At 51.6% G+C, this 21,828-nt stretch overlaps 1 protein-coding gene and 1 pseudogene across 23 annotated transcripts in view; both read right to left on the bottom strand.

Annotated features, from left to right (window-relative positions):
* DENND1A (DENN domain containing 1A) overlaps positions 1-21,828 on the bottom strand; it is a 513,465-nt gene that overhangs the window by 77,645 nt on the left and 413,992 nt on the right. The window lies entirely within an intron of this gene.
* On the bottom strand, positions 19,444-19,592 carry LOC131492291 (U2 spliceosomal RNA; annotated as a pseudogene).

The raw sequence follows: 21,828 nt of genomic DNA, 5'->3' as shown, positions 1-21,828 counted from the left end.
GGATATTGAGGCTCCTGTAGCCGAGTGCAGAGCCAGAGTGGGAAGCAAAGTCACACGATGGCATTTGACCAAGCAGCCGCCCGCGGGGGGTGCTCTAGCAGTTTAAAGAGATAGATCGGAGGGCGGCGAGGAAGAGAGCGGGCTTCGGAGAATCAAGCGTGTTCTGGCTCCACCATGGGCTTGCGGAAGCCATCTCACCACCTGGAGCCCCTGTCTGCTTCCCGATACACGGGGAATGATACCTGCCGCGTGCTCTAACCACCCAGTCCCATTATGGTGGCAGGTCCAAGAACAGTGCCCGGCTGGAAGTGAGAGAAAGCTGGTGGCCGCCCCCATGCTGCAGGAGAGCGAAAGTTCCCCTCCCCGGTACAGACCCTGCACCGGACATGCCGAGATCACGGTGTCAAACTCCTGTTCGCTCAGCCATCTTGGCCACACCAGACTTTGCCTGTCACTGAGAGCCAGATTCTGGGTTTAACACAGTGACGGTCACATCCCTAAGTCCCAGGAAAGGAGGTGCTAAACTGATTGGAGAAGAGGGTTTCGGTTTCCTGAGAGTGAGGAGAAGACGACTTCAGGGAGCATACTGCAGAGAGGGTGGCCTTGAAGGCCTGCTGGGTCCCCGGGACAGAAGACAGTGGGCCTGAAAGTGACCGGCAGGAAGGCTAACAGTAGTTGTAGACGCAGGAAAATGGGGGACTCATGGGTCATGAGGCTAAAGGACATGGAGATAAAACTGAGGAAGCACAAATAAGTCTGTGGGAAGGAAAAATCCCAACCCTCTGAGGTGAGTGCTGCTCGCCAGTCCCCAGGGCCCTCCGGGTGGTCCTCCGGAGCAGCACTGTCCACACTCTGAGTTCTCGGGCTCACTCGCTGCTTCACTCAGGATCACCCCTCTCCCGAAGGTCACTGATCCAGGCCCGATCTCTGGTGCCTCGTGGGGGCTCGTGCCCAGGCGGCTTCGGCAGCGAGCTTTTAGCCATGAACGGGTGGCAGCAATGTGAAGGCGAAATAACCTAAGAGGCGTCAAAACACCCAACTCGGCCTTGATTCCTTTTCTTTGCTCAGGTCTCAGTGTCTTCATCTGTAAAATGGGAAGGTGCAGAGCTGGGAATGGAGAACGAACTCGAGTGGGAAGGATGGCTCTACTTAACTGCATCTGGAATGTGGTGGATAGCCTAAACCCTCTGAGGCCATTTTTTCATTCATAAAATGGAGGAGATACTTCCCCGCAGGGCTGCGTGGGATCAGCAGGTGATTCACATAAACTGCTTGGCTCGGGGCTTGACCTCTAGAGGGGCTGAACATTTATCAGTCTTCTGCCCCAAATAATGACGGTTCTCCGCCCAAAACACGCTTTCAGCCACGTTTCAGGGCATGGGACGTGCACTGCCTGCCCAAGACACGTGTGGGGGTCGCTGGAGTCAAGACCATGACTCAGAGCAAGGAGAAGAGGGACCACCACCAAAGCTGTCTGCCACCGACCGGCCCCAGCAGGCACAGGCTAACTGTGGTTGAGGGTTGGACCTGAATAACCCTATTAAGAGAGGCTCTTTTATCCCTCATCTTACAGAGAGAGGGGATGTGACTTGCCCAAGGCCACAGAGCTGAGGAGAGCCAGAACTGTACTTGAAGTCAATTCTGTCTGACCCCAAAGCCCAGGCACACTCTTCCCATGACACCCCAAGGCACTCTGAGCATGCTCAGTTGCCCAAACATATTTTTTTTCTCCTTCGGGTTTCTGGGGATTTCAAGATACAGCTGATTTCCCACACAAAAATGTCCTTTTCCGCATAGTGCGGCCCCAGTCCAAGGAGTCCGGCATCTCTAGGTGGGGATTATATGTGGTTGGGGGACTCAAAAGAGGCTCAGTGCAGCCCAGAGCTCCACGAATGGGGAAGCCAGTGAGCCTCTGTGAGCATCACTTTCCTCATCTGTAAATTGGGGATATCACCTACATCCTATTGAGAGTTTTGAAATGATACAGTATTTGTCAAGGTGAGACTACTGAGTAGCACACAGCAGGCGCTTAATGGATGTTGAAGTCCTAAAAGCTCTTTCAGATGCCCTGTGAGAGCTGGGTGTTACATTTGTTGGGACCTTTTTTTTTTTAGTTTTATTTTTTTTTGGAGAGAGAGAGGAGAGAGAGAGAGAGAGAGAGAGAGAGAGAGTGTAGGGGAGAGGCAGAGAGACAGGGAGAGAGAGACAACCCCAAGCAGGCTCCGTGCTCATGGCACAGTGCTTGATGTGGGGCTCAAACTCACAAAACATGAGATCATGACCTGAGCCAAAGTTGGACGCTTACCCGACTGAGCCACACAGCCGCCTCTTGTCGGGACCTTCTGTACCTTTCAATCGACAAAAACTTGTGACAGGGGTGCTGAGACAGCACTGCCAGGTGGCTCTGTTGGGCAGGGGTGGGGGGGGGGGTGTCCAGGAAAGGCCACACGGGGAAAGAGGTGCCGTAAAAATCGAGGAGCAGGGACTCACTAGATGGAAAAGCAGAGGACAGCGTGAGCAGGAGTGGGGCTGTGACAAGGTCCCATGACGGGGCACAGTGAGGAGCTGGTGTCCTCGGGGCTGGAGGGGCACATCACTGGTGGGACAAGTGAGATGCTGACACTCTCCTTCTTCACTTGGGGGCATCTTCACTGAGAAGCAGGGGATGCCGGACCCCGGAACACCCACATGCTCGGCATATGCCGGGAGCTGCTGCCCGAGCGACCCACCCGGCCCTGAACTGAACCTCCTGTGTCCAAAGAGCAGACCTCATCCACAGGGACGACTGCCAAAGGGGCTTCGTTTACTCGGAGGCTCGCCCCTGAAAGCACCCCCTATAGGCCTGGCTGCTGCAACGGCCACCACGTCACGCCCCCTTCCCAGCTCCCAGCGCCTGCGCGTCCAGGCCGGGTGCGGAGTTGGAGAGAAGCGCTCCGAGCAGCGTGGCCCTGTGCGGCCTGTCAATCGCGGCTCCAAGCCTCCTCAAATGCCCTGCACTCCCGCAACACAGACCGGCCGTCCAGACTGGTCGGTGGCTCCCGCCTCCGCACGCGCTGTGCCCTCTGCCAGGAGGGCCTCCTGCTTTCTCAGGCTGCAGAAGTCCCCCTCATCCTTCAAGCCTTAACTTGGGGACGGCTGCCCCGGACGCACCGCCTCGCCTCCCTCCTGCCTGGGCTCGGGTTTAGGTGTCCCTGCTCCGGGGTCCACAGCTCCTGTGCTCACCTCCACCCTGGGACTTGCAGCCGTATCTGCACTGCCCGTCTGCCCATCAGTTCCCTCGCTAGATGGCGGGCTTCTCGACGGTGCGGGCAGCGGCTTATTTGTCTCTGCCATCGCCGGTTCCTAGCACGGGGCCCGGGTCAGCGCAGACAATCCCGTGCTTGTTGGATGAATTATTCACCACAGACAAGGCAACAGGAGCATTTCTGAGGAAGAGGCCAACGGGGTGGAGAGCAAGACAGACAGACTGAGGACGTGAAGAAGAGGGCTGGCGGGAGGGAGGAAGGGAGAAGAGAGAGCGCGGTGTGTGTGCGAGGAGGGGCCGAGGAGGGAGGCGGGAGGCCGGGAACACCGTCTAATTAGACCACATGTGCAGAACAGCATCTGGCTCAAAGCACAGCAGTTTACACGGCTCCTGGAGTTGTCGTGGAGACAACCACATGACCAGCCTGGAGCTGAGACTCAGGGGCAGCAATCCAGATGCACTCGTAACATATTCTGACAGAGAGCAGATGGGCAGCTATTTGCAGGGCCAAAAAATGCCAACTCCGCTCCCCTCCAGACCTGCGTGCCCTCACTGATCATTTTCATCTTGTAAAGTCATTCTCATCTGCCCTGGAACCACCAGTTCCGCCCATGTAGGAATCAGTGTGAAAGCTGCTATTTTTGTAGTTCTCCGACCATCACAACTTCCGGCCTGCTCCTATGGGTGAGGAAATGTCACCGCCTTTAACGAGGGGATGCTCGACGGCTGGGCTCCACTTGCCATCGGCTCCACCCCCCCACCCCTATCTCTTTCGCGATGAAAAGGGTCTAAATTCCTCACTCTTGGGCCCTACAGAACAGATCCAGAGCTGGGAGCAACGTTGTGTGAGTGTGCAGAGAACACGAGCTTTGAGGCGGAGCACTGGCCGGCCAGGTATTCACCTTGGGTATGCACTCGGTCCCTCTGAGCTCAGTTTACTTCTCTGTGAAACGGGCCTCTGTGACACCTACTTTCAGAAGACTATTATAAGGATTAAATAATTACAGAAGATCCCTGAAAATTATAAAACTCTACATACATTTTTTTACTGGGATAAAATTTCTTTACAAACCTCAAAAATTTTAAGTAGAAAGACTTACCAGCAGAGTCCTAGGAAAATGACAAAATCTTAGGCTCCGTATGAAACCATACTTTTTTGCCCACATGTGTGGCAAATGTCTCTCATTAAGGTCTCAGCTGAGGTGAGAAAACACCTCGTGTTGGAGAGTCAAGCTGGGTTTGAATTCTGGCTCTGACACTTAGCGATGTGATCTTGAGCATGTAACTTAAAACTCTGTACAGCCTCAGTTTCTTCATCTACAAAATGGGAATAATCATTCTTATCTCCTGTGAGCTAATTCCACTTGCGAGAATTAATTGGGACGATATATGCAAACTGCCCAGCACGTAGTAGGCACTTGGTAAATGTCAGTTCCATTTTCCTTCTCTATTGGCTGTGTAGTCTTGGGGAAACACTCGTCTTTTCTGAGCCTCGGTGTCCTCTTCCGGAAGAGGAGGGCAAGAGGACCTACCTTGTCATGTTGCTGTTGTGTGGCTTAAAGGGAAGAATGAACATAAAACCAGCCGTGAGCATCCAGCAAGCGACTGTTGCTGTGATCCCCCCTCACCCTTACTGGAGAAATCCTCCACCCTTTTGGGAAAAATCATGTCTTTTATGTGGGTCCAGCCCAGGGCACAGATGCCACATGGTCGCAAGAGAAATGCATTTCATTTCTGATGTTGGGGAAGCAGAGTGAAGGAAGGACCCCGAGCGGAGGTGTGGGTGGCCCTGGGCACACATCAGGACAGCTGTCCACCCAGGCCCCCTGGCCTGCTGCCCGAGTGCCGTGCAGCAGGCTCGTGCAGGTGCAGGGAGGCTTATTTATAAAGCACGCAGGGCTTCCCGCTGCCGCGTGCTCGCCTGCCATCACAGGTGTGGGGAAGGCCCAGCTAAAAATACTGCTAACGTGGGTTTAATGTCACCCAGCAGAGACTAATGATTGTTTTAAGTAAATATTAATTATAAGAGTCACCCAGATAGAGTGCTGGAGTTGTGTAAATATTCCCGTATCTACATATGCAGATGAAGAGACCATTTGGGGGAGACAACTTCTCACACACCTCCTCCAAGGAGTTATTTCATGGCTGGTGGACTCTAAATATTTGGGGGCAGCTTGGTTAAACTATCTGGGCAGGGTCTTGATGTGCCTGATATAGGGACTCCCTTATTTGAGAGATGATCTTCTCCAGACCAAATAGCTGATTCAGGTCTGCTAGACCCTTTACATGAGAACTTGTCACAATGGAATGCAGAACCCAGATGTGGTTCAAGGTCCAGCAGTCTGAGACGGTGTTCTGGGTCTAGGGCTTACTAGCCGTGACCCCTTGGGCATGCTCCCCTCCGTCCCCAAGTCTCAGTTTCCACACCTGTATGGGAAGCTAACTTTGATCAGTGGTTCCTACATCTGCTATCACAAGGAGACTCACCTAGGGAGGTTTTTAATGCAGATTCCTGGGCCACAGTTCAGACCTTTGCAAAGCTGCTCAGAAGATTCTAATGCGTTTGGGAACCTGGGGGGTGGGGGTGGTAAGTATAATGGTAATAAGAGTAACAAACGCCTGTGCGTTCTCTGTGCCAGGTACCTAAGCGTTTTACATACACCCACTCATGTAATCCTCGTTAACAACCCTGCGATGTAGATAGTGCTGCTGTCCCACTTTACAAATGGGAGACTGAGGCACAGAAATGTAAGGCGACTTCCCTGGGTTCACACAGGCAGGATTCACCCCGGGTAGTCTGGCTCTGGTCTGTGCCTGACCTAGACTGTAAGCACCACTAGGGCAGGGGCTCTGCTCCTCTTTTTTGTCACCATATCCCCGGTGCCCAGGGCAGAATCTTCTGGAGTAGGTAGTGGAATATTCATTAAACACGTAGGCACTTTTACATAGGCTGTATCACATGCTATCCCAAGGAAGCTGGGATCACATCCCTGCATTTTCAGATGAAATCGAGGGCTGGACAGCACATTAAGCAACTTGAGGCCATTTCACAGTGAGGGTGGGACTGGGATTTGAGGCCAAGCCTGGCTCACTCCTTCATCTCCTGCCATAGCCTAGTGGGACATGGTAGCAAATTCCTGGCTCCATGAGATGGATGTAAGGATTAAATGGACATGAGACGCCGTTATAGACTAAATTGCTTTTCAAATCCTTCTGATTGACGGCCTCGGTTTCTCCCAAGGTGGTTAGCTTCAAAGACAAGGGGGCTCAATGAACATTTGTTAACTGACTATAAACATACCAATTGTGACTATGACCCCACATCGTTCTTGGGAAAGAGCAGGTTCTCAGAGTCTTTTATATCCTGGGCTCTTTCACTGGGACATGTGGACAATAACAGTCCTAGGTGAGGCCAAGGCCACTGGTCAGTGCCCCAGATGCTGACTTACTAGAACCTGTACTCATGACCTTTCAGCTCCTGACCTCTGTGCCCCAGGTCCCTTCTGTGATAGACAATGTTAAGAGAGGAGGGTGGGACTGTATCTGACCCAGCAGAACTTGGGACGGACCAAGCCCAGATAACCAAACTCCAACTAGCTCTGCAGAAATCCATTGTGAAAATCCAAACCTCCCTTTTACAGTTGCATTATTGAGTCTTCCCAAGGCTTTTGGACATCGTCAATGGGATGTGCATCCAGGGGATGGGCTGAAGTCTGAAGTCTGTGCCTGGGGGCACCACAGTGCCTGTGACTTCCAGTCATTTCCTTGCCTGAGGCTAGTCCATGAAATAAGGACAGCCTGGTTCCCAGGAAATGGTGGGTTCGTCCTAACACCAAGGCTAGCAGGTGTCTTGTCTTTGGGAATATCAAATCACCACGACTGTCCTCCTTTCCTTGATGATGATGATGATGATGATAGCAATAATTTACTGAGTGTGTCTGCTATTCATAAAAAGTATTTATTATAATTAGAGATATACATGTTCAATTGTTTAGAGTAAAGGGCTGATATCTGAACTGACTTTAAAATGCAGTGATTAATGGACAGATAAGTCTATACAAAGTGAGCGTAGTAAAATGTTAATGGTACAGTCTAGATGGTAGGCATGAGAGCGTTCACTGTAAAACTCCCACAAGGGGACACGGAATATCAGACTTTGGAGGGGCGAGGGTGGTAGCAGGATGTGCCGTTCTAGAGTCAACTTGTCCTGACGAGACTCCAACCATGACACCGTGTCATCTAATTTACTGCTAATCTAGTGACAGGAGGTATTAAAAGTGAGTTATAAGTGAAAAAACAAACTATCGTACATCTACTGTGAGCTGGGCACTGTTTAAGCACCGGGCTAGTAATGGCTAAACCAGTCAGGGTCCCTCCCCTGAAAGAGGTGGGGAGATCTCTCTCACTCTCTCACGGGGGCACATACACAAATGTACATGTGACAAGCACATGGAGGCATCTACCTTCTTTTTACAGCTCCGGAAACAAAGCTCTGAAAGGTCAAGGGACTTGCCCAAGACCATGTAATGAGGAGGTGGGGGTGTGGGGTTCACATCTAGGCATGTCTGAGTGTAAGGTCTGGGTTCTTTACTGTTGTCTGCTACCTTTCAAAAGGCCACTACCATCATCAAATCTCATTCGCTTTTTTTTTTTTTTTAATGTTTATTTTCTATTTCTGAGAGAGAGTGTGTGCATGGGGGGGGGGGGACAGAGGATCTAAAGTGGGCTCTGCAATGACAGTAGAGAGCCCGATGTGGGGCTTGAACCTACAAACCACAAGATCCTGACCTGAGAAGTCGGATGCTTAACTAACTGAGCCACCCAGGCACCCCAAATCTCATTTGCTCTTGATGAGAGGAGCTACACGGAAGAGCAGCAACCCAAGGTCACTGCCAAATTTCCAGTCCTTCTTTTCAACCTTGCCCCTCATCAGACTAAGTCCCAGCACACCAGCAATGAACAGTTTGCATTCTTTTCCCTTTCACCCAAAGGGAAACCTTTCGGCTTTTAAGGTGGCTTCCCAATCATTACCGCATTTAATCCTCACGTGACCCTAAAAGATGGCTCTGGAATTCCCGTGGTAGTTAGCAACCCATTTGAACTGTGACAGGCTGTCTGCTCAGGCCTCCACTTCCCTCTGCCCCAGGGCTCCTGGGGGCTGGTCAGTCTGGAGCATCTGGATGAGAGCTGGCCCGACAGTTCCAGGCCTTTCACTGCCCACTGGGTCTGTCTGCCCCACCAGGACCCCAACGGCCTCTTGCCAATAACTTCTCTACAGGGACCAAAGGATTCTCCCTCTTGCTCTGGTCGTACATCGGGAGCCTCCCACTTCTTCCTTTAGAAAGTAACTGCAGGGTAATCTGTGGTCCGGCCAAACACTTCAAGAGTCAAAACCATTTCAAGAACCCTCGGAAAGAGATTTTATCTAGTAATGATGAGGAGAAGGCAAGTGTCAGCTGAACTCGTCTTACTAGCAATTCGTTCCCTGTGTCGGGATAGACCAACGCAACACAATACAGCAACAATAAAAGCCAGCTGGTAACTTGGCTATTAGGAACAAAGCTGTTTTAAGAGAAACACAAGATAAGAGATTTTCTGCTGCAGGGCCACCTTCTTTACCTTCTAAAAGCTCTGATCTCCTGAGCCCTCCCTCTGACCTTGTCAAGCCGCCCCGGTTGGTTTGAGGGTCTCCTCATCAACCCCGGACTTTGCTTCTAGGCTCTCTCCACCCAATGTTGTTGCAGCGCTACCCTGAGGGATCTTCCCAAAGGGTCCCTCTGACCCCCTGGTCACATCACACATGCCTAAAGCCCACACTGTTCCTTGCTGTCTTTGTGGGGGCTCCAAGGCTCTTGGTTGGCCTGCGAGCCCCCCAGAGGCCTCTCCAGCCATATTTCCTGACACCTCCCCCTGCAAACCAGACATCTCAGTCACCGCACATTGCCTACAGCTTCGGGTACAGGACGTCGTTTCAGACCTTCCTGCTTCTCCTTTTGCCTGGAATGTCCTTTCCTCCCTTCACAAGGCTAACCCCCCAAGCCGTCCCTGTCCCCACGGCCTCCCCACTGTGGAACATCCTCTGGGCTCCTGTGAAACCCGAGCCTGTCTCTACCACATGACATATAGTTACCTGCTTACCCACTGGCCTCCCTCTTGAGGACGTAAGCTCTTTACGGATAGAGAATATCGGTTTGCGATACCTTTCTGAGCACACAGCCTCACACACAGCGGCACTGACTACCTGCGTGTTGAATGACTGAATGAACTAAGCATCCACAATCCTGTATGGGAGTGAGTCCCAGGAAATGAAGTTGATTTCTGAGAAGTAAAAGAATACCAAGATAGTTCGAAACAGACCTGCGCTATCCCAGAATTCTTCCTGAAGCAGACGGTGTCACAGCAAGGCTGCAATTATAGACGTGTGCACACACATGCACACATTGTTTAAAAAAATTCATAGAATGCACTTAACACTGACTTTTTTTTCCTATTGGAAACCTGTTTACAATCTTGTCCACTGTCAGTCTTAAATGTCACTTTTCAGAGAGATGGCTGCTGCCAGGAGAAATTTATTTTCAAATTGAATCACAGCATGTTCATGCAGAGAAGCGCCTCTTTTGAATCTCCAAATTGGAGGGAATTCAGGGAAGAGAAAGCGAGGTGATTAGAATCTGCAGAGGCTGATTCAGAAGGAAAAATTATGAGGCTAAAATATGCATGGGCGAGCTAAACAGCAGTTATTAGTTGGTGGAGACAGTGAAGGCAGGATGGCAGCTACCTAGAAACCTACAGGAGCAGCGACGATGCACAGGAAGAAGTGGCAGCGGGGGAGGGGGGAGCAAAATGGCGGGGAGAAGCCTAAGCCACAGGAAGCGCATGTTTACCGAATGCCTACCTGTGCCGGGTGCTACGGAAGATGGCTTCACGCGTGTAGCCTCTGCCCCCCTAGGTGTCATTATTCCCACCGTGAAGGTGAAGACACGGTGGGTCTGAGAGGTTAAGAAACCCAAATAAGGAAACGGTAGGTCGGGTTCCACCAGCCATGCTGCCACCAGCTAGTGACCAAGAAAGGGTTTGCTGTAGGCATCGCTGTCCCGGCTATTTGCCATGTGTGGGGGGATCAAGGAAGGCTTCCTGGAGGAGGAACGCTTGAACTGAATCTGATTATGCGCCTCTGTCCCTGCTCAGAAAAGAGTTGTTAGCTTTTAAGAAAGTGGGTCTCATCTCAGCAAAGCCTCATGAGCAGACAACCCCCCCGCCCCCGGTGTCATGAGGTTTTGAACACGCCTGTCCTCCATGGCGGATTCTGTGCCCCTGCTGAAACAGTGTGGCCGGCACCTGTGAGCAAAGCGAGCCTGGGCCTGTCTGAACCTAGCTATCTCCCCTGGCAACTGGAGCTGATGCCGCCAACCTCAGGGGGACGCCGCCGGGACTGAAAGCGATGGTGTGTGGCAACGGCTCAGTATGCAGGTCACCGTTATGTACGTTGTGCGTTCTACGCGTGGTGGCTCATTCCCTTGGTCTGGCAAACGTGTACTCATCCTTCAGGACCCGACTCAAAGGACTCTGCCTTCCCAAGTTTACGGGGTGGTCCTTGCCTTTCGCTCATCGATTCAGCCAGGAGTTGCCAGGGTCCTGCTGGGCTCTCACGGTCAGCTACCTGAGGGTAGTAGTCAAGCAACCTCGCGCGGTGCAATTCCCACCTGGGGTAATGGCTTTGAAGGAGTTCCTGCCGCTGGCAGAGCATATGCCAGGGTGCCAAGATCCGGTCTGGCCCGGAGGCAGCAGAAGATGCTCCCAGGGGAGTGACGGGTGTGCTGACAGAGGAAGGCACGCAGGACCTCCCCCAGCCTCGGTGGGGTGGAGGGGCGCAAAGGAGCCGAGAACAGGGCCAAACCAGCTGGAATACAGAAACCGAGGGGCAAGGGTATGAGTCAGGGCGGGGAGGCAGGCTGGGCCCACATCACGCAGGCCCTTCTAGGCCAAGATGTTCTAAAGCAACAGGGAAGCCCTAAAGCTTGGGGGCGAAGGGGGAGGAGTAGATATTTGCACTTCGGGTCATTCTGGCCCCCGGAATGTGTCTGCCAAAGAGGCACAGTGGAAGCAAGGCGCCCGCTGAGATGCCGCCAGGGGAACGCAGTTGAGAGACGCGGAAGCGAGGGGGCAGGAATGGAAAAGGAGGGACTCAAGAGCTATTTCAGGAGGTCAGAGTTGACACGGACTGGCACGGCCTAGATCCGGCAGACGGACCATCCCCCCTACCAGGCCGAGGGCCCTGGAGAGGCGGGTGGGACCAGGAGAGAGCCCAGCAGAGGCCCCGAGCAGGGGCTGTCATGCTCACTGCTAAATCCCTAACCCTGAGGGCAGGGCCTGGCACACAGAAAGTGCTCTCCCACTCCCGACTATACAAACCAGGGGCTAGCGAACCGCCCCAAGGCTAGCAGCTGGGCCCTTCCGCCCGGCTGCCTGATGACCCCTCACGGCAGCCCCCAGGGACCCAGGAAACAAGCTCCAAGCAGAGCAAAGCGTGTGCCTTGCATGCTTGCCTCTGTGTGCAGACCATCTCTGTCTGGAAAGGATTGCCAGCCCGGTCCCGGGGGTGCTGCCAGGCGCCCCGGTTCTTGTCTGACCAAATGCTTGCACACTCAGTTTGCCAGAGTCTGTCCCGCACTCCATCTGTCACGAAGCAGGCGCCCCGAGTTGATCGGCGTCACGTTCCGGGCGGCCGAGGGAGGGCATTCTGGGGTGGCTCGGGCTCCGAGGTGGGACGGGCTGGGCTGAGGATTTCTGCCGTTCGCTCTCCGTGGGACCGTGGGAAAGTTTTTAGCTCTCCCAGCCTCAGCGTGGCGTTTGTAAAATGGGGATGACACAACCTACCTCACAGAGTTGTCGTGAGGGGCAGGTTTTATGCAAAGCACCTGCCTCGGGGCCAGACATGTAATAGAGGCTCGGTGGTTGGGGGCTGTCACTACTGTCCTTGAGACATGGCTTTGTTTTTATAAAAAAAAAAAAAAGGTTCGTTCTCTCTCTCCTGGGACTATACAGCCAACTGGTTAGTGTCGCCTAGTGCATGTGCTCACTGCATGTAAGCTGTTAAATGTTCTCTATTCATCTTAAAGTTCGTCTAAATTGGTCAGAGTGACTTGGCTGTGCTGAGTTGGCTGCTCTGGTTTTTGGGAAGCCTGTGCGCCTGTCCTCAGAGTTTCTTACTCAGCATCCAAAGAGCCCATGCCAGGAAACTCTCTGTTTGCACTCCAAGACATTTAGTAAGCCCCCATCTAGCAGGCCACACAGTGAAGACAGACAGTTGGACTCCGCGGGCCCACGGGTCTGGGTTTGAATCCCACCCCCCACTACCAAGGGTGGGGCAGCCCAGGGCAACCCTCTCACTCAGGGGCAAAGGGCTTTGGCAAGGACTTGACCCTCAAATCCCAGCGTCCTCTCATCCATCAGAGCACGAGCAGCGGGAGATCCACCCAGGGATCCCTCCAGCCAGCCCTCACGCACCGTCCCTCCGCTGCCTTAAATCTTTCAGTGGAGGTCCTACCTTCAGGCTGGGCGTCCCTCTGTTTGCCAACATTGACCGCAACCTACTTTAAAAGCCATGCTAGGTACTGGGGAGGGTGCGGGGACACGGACAGGAAGTCCAAAGTCTTCACCCTGCATCGCAGGGCCTCTTGCTCTGGTCCCGGTCTCCCCTTCCTGCTTTGCTGCCCCATAGCCCAACCCCCGCCCCCCAACCCTCGACTTAAGCCGTACTAAAGGCTGGCAGGTCTGTGGATGCACGGGGCGTGCTCTCACTTCTGAGTCTTGCTCGGGTTCTTTCTGCTTGGGTAGTCCTTCGATGGTCATCCACCTGCCTGTAACTCCTGCCCGGTCCCAGGTTCACAGCACGAGCTCGCGTCCACCGTGGCCCCCACGGCGTGGCGTGGCATGAAACGGAGGCCCTGGGTGAGAGTGGGGAGTACACTGGCCATAGAGGTCAGAACAATTGTCCACGTAGTTTCCTGCCTGTCATCTCACTAGACTGTGAGCTCCCTGAGGGCAAAAGCTGCGCCTCCGCCATCTAGAGACGACCCATGTGAGTGGCGGAGCCTGGTGTGCTTGAAATGAGCAGCTGTGAGGTCTTGGGGAAATGTGTCTCTTTAAATCAAAAGGCTTCTTGGTGTGGAGAGAGTTAAAATCTGCTCATGCTTATAAACAAGCCCCATCTCCGCTCAGCACTATCACTGGGTGTGAGTCACAAGGCTTAGCAGGTGTGGGCAATAATTAAAGGCTTCAGCAATCTACCTGGGCAAGGTATTTTTGCCTCTTATTCCAAAGAGGAAACTCTCTCTATGGAGAGCAGAGGAGCTCATTAATGAGACTAATTAGGTGTAAAGGGGGTAGAGGCTGGCATCAGCTGCAGCTTGGAGGAGCTAATCATTAAGCTCTGTAATCTCCACTGAACACAAGCAGATCAGGCTCAGGGGCTGCGAGCAGGGCTCCCACACCTGAGTACCTGACCACAGGCTTTGGAGAGGCTGAAGGGCCTTAGCTCTCCCCCCGCCATGCTCCGCCAGGAGACGCACCACAGACACAGACACACAACACACACACACACACACACACACACACACACACACACACACACACACAGACAGCATGGGGTCGGCTTCCAGGGAAAGGAGCCAGACCATCCAAGGAGATGCCTCCCTCTTAGTGTTCACTTATCTTTGAGGAGCGTGTTACCGGAAGCTGCGCATTGGGTTTTTACCACAAGCTTTCCTAAACCTAAGGAATGGATCAAAGAATCTCCTTCTTGGCTTCCACATGTGGAAGATAAAACCCTCATGCCTCGATTTCCAGATTTTCTAGCCACCACGAATGTTTAGCTAGCACTGGGCACATTTCTCTTTCTGGATCTACCTCCTCCCTGGCCTGTGAGCTCAGTGACCCGCGGACAGGGGAGTGATTCCCCCTGGGATCTTCAGTGACTGGCTTCCCAAGAAATCATCAATACGGTGGATGTGCGCGGGGTGGCAGGGAGAGAAGAGATGGAGGGGTTCCGGCACTGCCTCTTTTCTCAGCTCTGTGGTGGCTTTGGTCAAGTCACAGACGGGCCCTAATTCCCTCATCTGTAAAAGGAGCGTAAGAAAATCATGGCCCAAGAGCATTTTAAAAATATAATAAACCGTTTGTAAAAGTAGTTCACTTACAATTATCGTGTGTTTAAAACTTCCGTAAAAGGAGAGAGGGGCGGATCATGACGGAAGGGGGAAAATAATTCCAATACAGCCCCCACACTGGGCTTGAGTTAGCCAAAGGGCAGGGCGTCCTCGGGCAAGGTCACTGGAGCGGAGAGACTTACACCTGGGAAACTGGAATCTGGATGCTGGCGCCGGGGAGGGTCTGCACTGTTTTTGTTTTTTTAATTTTATTTATTTATTTTTTTAACGTTATTTTTGAGAAAGAGAAAAACAGAGTGTGGGTAGGGGAAGGGCAAAGAGAGAGTGGAGACACAGAACCCGAGGCAGGCTCCAGGCTCTGAGCTGTCAGCACAGAGCCTGATGCGGGGCTTGAACTCATAGACCGCGAGATCATGACCTGAGCTGAAGCTGGACGTTTAACCAACTGAGCCACCCAGGCGCCCCTATGTCTGCACTGTTTACAGAGTTCACTTGCCATGGCTTTTGGGCCCTGCCACCAGCCCGCCCAGGAGGCTTCGCATCTCAGCAACATGCCCTCAGAGACTCCTGGGAGGCAGGGAAGGAGGCAGCTTGGCAACCTGTTCCCCCCATGAGATCCACTCCGCAGAGCACACCCCACTGGTCTTCTACACCTGCAGCCATGTCCAACGGGAGCTCTCAGAAAGTCCTACCAACTGAGCCGCAAGGGTCCAGTTAACAAACTCTGAGGGTCACTTTGCTGGTGATGTCCTCCTTGTCCTTAGAGCCTCAGCTCCTACGCAAGTACCTCGGTGAAGCCCTCCATGATAACCACTTCTCCCTCCACCCCACCACTGACCTGCTGTCCGGATGCTTCGTTCCCATATTTGTCTCTTCATTCCCATGTGAACAGAAAGTAGCAAAATCCCCTTTCCCGGCCAGGGTTCATCTTGCCAACCCACACCCAGCCAACGGGTGGGCATGTGACCCTGGCCTGACCAATGTAAGGACCCCATCCTCTGGTCACAGCGATTGGTTCAGGGGGGCCCAGATGTGGCCAAGCTGGGCCAAGCAGGCTCCTATGAATGTGCATGCCTCACTTCAAGCTCTACGGACCACACGGGCCCTCATGCCTCTATCAAAAAGCAAGAGAATGTTTGAAAATAAAAACTGACGGGAAAAGAAGAGCCAAACAGTGGTCAGTGAGAGATTAGCCCACATCACGGGAGCTCCTGAATCCAGCCTGCTCGTAGTAAGAGAAGCCTGGGACTTCTCAGTCACATGAGCCAAGAAATTCTCCCTCCTGCCTTTTCTGCCCAAGTTAGGCTGGACTTCTATCATCTACAACCGAGAGAGGCCAAGCCAGAGTTTAACCAGGTCTAGGGCCGTTTCAGTCTGCCCGCAGGTATGTTTTTCTTCCCTCCTCAATCTCACTTCTGCTACTGTCCTAAATTAGAACAGTCTCCATGGTCATTTCTACCTCCCTCCTGTCTTTTCGTTATAAGCCAAAGTCTCGGTTCTTGATATGAGGCAAACAAGGACACGGCAGGGCCCAAGGCTGCTTTCAGATCAATGCCTGTGGCCCCCAAATGGCTCTCCTGGGTGCAGATGTCCTGTGGACACTTTCTGGCCCCACATGCTCCTTATAAAGGCCCCTGTTTGTTTCTCAAAGTTTGTTTGTTTGTTTTTGCCCGAAGATCCCTTAGAATGTTTTCCATCATTTTCTTGGTCTGAACAACAAAAATCACAAAAACATAAATATACACAATATCCTATAATATCAATAGCTTTCAAATAATTGGGAAAAAGAGGAGGGAGGGGGAACCAAAGATCTGCCCATTGAACAGTATGAAGCACTCTGAAAGCAAATGCTGATATGTTTGCAGCCTTTATGTTGTAACGGATGTATTATAACCCCCTTTTACGGATGTAGAAACTGAGGCTTGAAGAGCGTTAAGTAAGTTGCTTTCTATCACGCTTCTTGGCAAATGCGTCCTCCTCCCCTCTCGAGGCCCAGCTCCAGTAGTGTCTCCCATGTGAACTAAAGCCTCCGTCCTGGAATTCCAGCAAAGTCCCCAGTTCCTCCATCCGGCGGTTACCACAGGGTATCCCTCCCGTCGGTTACAGGTGCGCCTCTACCATTAGACAAGATCTCAAGGCAGAGACTGGATTTCACCCATCTGCACATTCTATCCACCAGCACAGGGCTTGGCCCAGGGCAGGGTTGCAATGAATGTTTGCTGGAGGAAAGAAATGGATGAGGGAGTCGTGATCTGAACCCTGCTGGTTCAAATGTAAGCCAGCCAGGGCTTCCCCTCCCCCAGCTGCCTCCGTGACTGCCAGCACCTCTGAGCCTCCCTCTTGTTCTCCCCGGAGGGAGTCAGGCTGGGTAGCAGAAGTGGTTACAAGACCAGAGGGAGCACGGACAATGGTAATAAATATGTAAAACCCAGAATTCATTACATCCAGCTAATTCTAAATGCAAAGGACACCATGTCTTCTGAGACGGACCCCAATGGAGTCTGGTTTGCAGCGGTTTGAAGAGTGGACCAGAATTGTTTGGTCCGACTCAAGAAATCATGCTCTTCTTGCTGGGCAAGATATTCACAAGGCTCTCCATCCACCACCCCCACCCCCACAAGCCTGCCTCAGTTTTAGTTCTGTAAGGGACCCTCCCTATGGTCCTGGAGAGGCCTTGTCACCTGATGGTGCTGGACTAGTGACCCTCGTGGCAAGAACTTCAAAATCTTTTATTTATTTATTTATTTATTTATTTATTTATTTATTTATTTATTTATTTATGTGTTTATGTATTTTTGAGACAGAGCACCAGCGAGGGAAGGGCAGAGAGAGAGGGAGACACAGAATCTGAAGCAGGCTCCAGGCTCTGAGCCGTCAGCACAGAGCCCGATGCAGGGCTCGAACTCACGAATCCGCGAGATCATGACCTGAGCTGAAGTTGGACACCCAACCGACTGAGCCACCTGGGCGCCCCAAGAACTTCAAAATCTTTAAAGCAGAGGATGTAGTTTTCTTAAAGAGACGGTGTTACAGAGAGATGTCTGCTTACACAAAGTAAGTTCTGTCCTCCCGGAGGGGGGGATGCTTCATAAACTAGAAATAAAGTGAGTGTCCCTCATGCAGTGCACTTGAAAACAGGCACCTTTGTGTGGTGCCTGCCTTCTTTTTCTTCAGCCCCAAAGAAAGGGAGAAAGGGCCTGCCAAGCCACCCAGGAAAAACAGCTAATGCTTACAATTCGGCCAGGCAGGAGGTCTGCAAATGCTCCCCTCTGGCCTCCCACACTCAAAACATTTGTTAGAGTAAAGGCTTCAAAGGTAGAAATGGGAAAAAGATTTTCCCTCTGCCCTATAACAGCTGAGAGAATATCTTTCTGTTCCCTCTGCGATGCATGCGTGCGAGTGCACACGCGCGCGCGCGCACACACACACACACACACAAACCACGTGCACAAAGCTGCAGAAGAGAACCAAAAGTACACGCCTAGCTAGAAAGGAGGGGACTGGGCTTGAGACTGCAGATGAAGGTCACGCCAAACCATGTGATCTAAAGTCAGAGGCTCAATTCCTAGTTCCAAAAAAAATATGAAGACTAAAGGAGATTAAGACAGAGGGCGTGGGGGGCACCTGGGTGGCTCAGTCGGCTAAGTGTACCGCTCTTGAATTTGGCTCAGGACATGATCTCATGGTTCATGGGATGCAGCCCCACCTCGGGCTCCACGCTGACAGTGCAGAGCCTGCTTGGGATTCTTCCTCCCTCTCTCTGCCCCTCCCCTGCTCTCACTCTCTCAAAATAAATAAACTTAAAAAAAAAAAAAAAAGACACACAGTGTGGGTAGAAGTGCTCATTGAACTGCCAGCACCGCGGTGGGTACACAAAGGACATGCTCCCATGGACGAATCCTGGCACTTGCTGGATTACACTGACTGGGTCTTCACCCTCAACTATAGGAAAGACTTGAGGCCCCTATTCCTCCTCCACTAAGTCTCAAGACTTCTTCCCTGTTGACTCTGCCTTAGCGGCATGAGCTCCAAATAAAGTTCTCCACCTGCCTGTGGTACTGAAGGCCCCGGTTAAATCATGTATTATTATTATTTTTTAACACAAAGGTGAAGTTCAGACCTTACCAGTCATTAACACTTCAGTGAAAAGGAGTCCATCCATTTGGTGTCTAAAACCAGAAGAAGTCATACCATATTTTGTGTTCCCATTCTTAATAGGGGGTAAGTCAGCTTGGGGGTGAGACTGGGTGGGAGAAGAGGAGGCTACTTTAGATACAACACAGGCTGGTGTTCATGAGACATCTGGAAAAACCCAGTCTTCGTGTGGGCAGAATGGACAAACATGGGCTGAACAACCACAGCTGGATAATGGGTTTGTAGCTGTTGTTAAAACTGCTGGCCAATGTGCTTGGCGGGCAGTAGAACTCTCTACTTTGTTCTAATCTCGACCAACATCATCGATAGTGACTTAGAAACATAGAAAATGCTGATCAGATCTGTAAAGGAGCTGGTGACAGTAAGGATTAAAAAAATTCTCAGGGGGGGCGCCTGGGTGGCGCAGTCGGTTAAGCGGCCGACTTCAGCCAGGTCACGATCTCGCGTCTGTGAGTTCGAGCCCCGCGTCGGGCTCTGTGCTGACAGCTCGGAGCCTGGAGCCTGTTTCCAATTCTGTGTCTCCCTCTCTCTCTGCCCCTCCCCCGTTCATGCTCTGTGTCTCTCTGTCCCAAAAATAAATAAAAAACATTGAAAAAAAAAAAAATTAAAAAAAAAAAATTCTCAGGAGACTGGAACCATGGGCTGAAACTAACAAGTTGAGATGTATTTGGGACATACATAAATTTCTACACTTAGGTTCAAAAAAATCAACTCTAGATATACTAGTCAAGGCTGACCTGTTTTAAAAGCAGTTTATATGGTAGGTGTAAAAGAGGCAGGATTTTATGTTTGGTATGTGTTCAGCAATGGCCCACGTGTGATACGGTTCAAGAAAAGAATAATGCAACCCGTAACCATTCACAGAAGTAGACAATCTCAGACTGCACTCAAGGGCAGTGGAGTCTAATTGAACAATAATGCGAGTCACATACGTAATTTTAAGTTTACTAAGTAGCACGTGTGGAAAGTAAAAAGAAACGTGGGAAATTCTACACTTGATCTTAGCCAAAAGGCCGAGAAGCAATAGGGAAATTCTAATATATTATATTTCACCCAGCGTATACAACAATTATAATTTCAACCTGTAATCTATATAGGAAATTATTAATGAGTTTTACATTCTTTTATTCATACTAAGTCTTAGACATCTGGTGTCTGTTTTACCCTTACGGCACATCTCCACCCGCACTAGCCACATTTCACGCGCTCAGAGGCCAAACACAGACGGCGGCTCCTGTACTGGACATCGTACGGCTAAAGTAAGGTTGAGGGGTCCACTGAGTTCTGTTCTCGTCAGCCACACCTGGAGCATCTGGTGTTCCAGACATTTGAGGTTGGACAATGGCAAAGCACAGCCCTCCAGAGACCAGGTGAAGAACTGGATGAGAAGGCTCAGTCCAAAAGGACTGTGCCCCTCTAGTACCAGTAGAAAAATCACCAACGATACTGACGTTACGTGACTACCAAGGGAAAAAAACAAAAACAAAAAACTAGGAGTAGTGGATGAAAATTGTAGGAAGATTTTGGCTCTGTAAGAGTAAGTTTCCCCAACATCAAAGGTGTGCCAGCAGAAGCCAGCTGACCCACAAGAGAGTGATACACGCATCCAAGTTGCCTACCAACTCTGGGATTCAAGGCTTGGAGACACTAAGTACGACCACCAAGTAAAATGACTGTGTAGCCAACAGACCAGAACATACACACCCAAAGAGGTCTTCTCCTTCAAGTAGTCTTCTTGGGAGGGGACAGGTTTATTCTGGCCAAACCTCACAGGCTGCCTGTATAATTCTGGTTGTGGGAAATAGGGATCGTAGGGCCTTACTTTGTATAGTTCCAGCCCTCAAGGAGCTTGTAAGCGAGTGTCTGCAGTGAACATTCCCAGAGTAATGTTGTCAGCGTGCCGGCCCTCAGCTGACTATGGTGAGCAGAAAGTACTAGAAGGGTCTCTGAGGCCCTCTCCACCTAAGACTCTGTGTGAATGCCCCTCTTGCCATCTCACGGAAAAAGAACACTTCCAGTTGCCCTTATGGATTTCCAGGCTGGAGGGGCCTCTGGCTCTTCAAAGATCCTGGGAAGCCCAGAGCTCTGCTTTGAAGGTGTCAGTACCCATTGGTCATCTCTACCTGAATGTGCCATGGACACAACAACAGTAACATGTCCCAGACGCGGCTCCTTCTGTTACCCCAACCCTCAACTTGTTCCTCTGTGAGTCCAGGTTTGGGGGAGCTCGCCATTAAGCTAGTCAGCCCTCTCTGAGCTGGGTGCTGGACCTCAAAACCCTCACGTGGGGGACCTCTCGGGGAAGGACTTCCTTTCCTTTCCCAGATGTTCATACGGGTCGCTGTGTGTCAGGCTCTGTGCTGGGCACCAGGGACCACCAAGGACGCTAATGGGGATGGGGCTCCTGTCACTGAGGGGCTTGGACATTAGGTAGAGGCTTGCCTGGGTAGAAAGGAGGCCGGAAAGAAGAAGGTGCCCATCCTACCTGGGCTGTCAGGATAAGTGTCACAGAGGAACAGAGGGTGGTGACGCTGGTACTGAGCTTGGAAAGCCCGGTTCTGCAGACCCCGCGGGGCGTCTCGCCTACAGAGATGAGCAGGAATGCAAGAGGAAGAGGTGGGGCCTTTGGGAACAAGTGTCTCCACAAGGGGCCTGAGGGTGACGAGAGGAGACCGCGAAGTGAAAAGAGATCGCTGACCAGGTCGTGAAGGTCTCGGATGCCCGGCCAAGGAGTTGAGACACTATCCTGTATGGACCAGGGGACAGAGGAGGGTTTTAAGATCAGATCTGTCAGGAGTAAATGTACACTTTTTTATTATAAGAATTTTTTTGTCCTGCCTTCATTTTAGTAAAAATGAAGCATTATGGGGCTGGCAAATCATTTCTGCATCCCAAAGACAGTGCGACATGTGATAATGACTGTGAAGCGCGGCTAAGCCTGTTAGCAAGAATGACCAGGGAGCGAGAGGCAGGAGTGATGCATTACCCTCCACCATCGTCTCTTTGTTTGAGGATCATTAGGAAGGGAACCATTAGAAAAACGCCAGCCAGGTAATAGGAGGGAAACAGGTCTTGGCAGGGCTGTGTTTCCCATGGAGAAATTAGCAAATAAAATTCAGAGAAGAAAGCGGGGGCTTCTGGGCTCACCCCGTGGGGCTCCTGGGGAATAATGGCACATGTGGCTCCCACCTGAGGAACCCTTGATGAGGCAGCAGACGTGTCCGACATTCTGTGACAGGCTTCGGGTGAGCAGAGCGTCCT

This window comes from Neofelis nebulosa, chromosome 12, assembly GCF_028018385.1.
Source record: "Neofelis nebulosa isolate mNeoNeb1 chromosome 12, mNeoNeb1.pri, whole genome shotgun sequence".
NCBI classification, from domain to species: Eukaryota; Metazoa; Chordata; class Mammalia; order Carnivora; family Felidae; genus Neofelis; species Neofelis nebulosa.
Note: the sequence above shows the minus strand (reverse complement) of the source record. Positions and strands in the feature narration are given on the sequence as shown.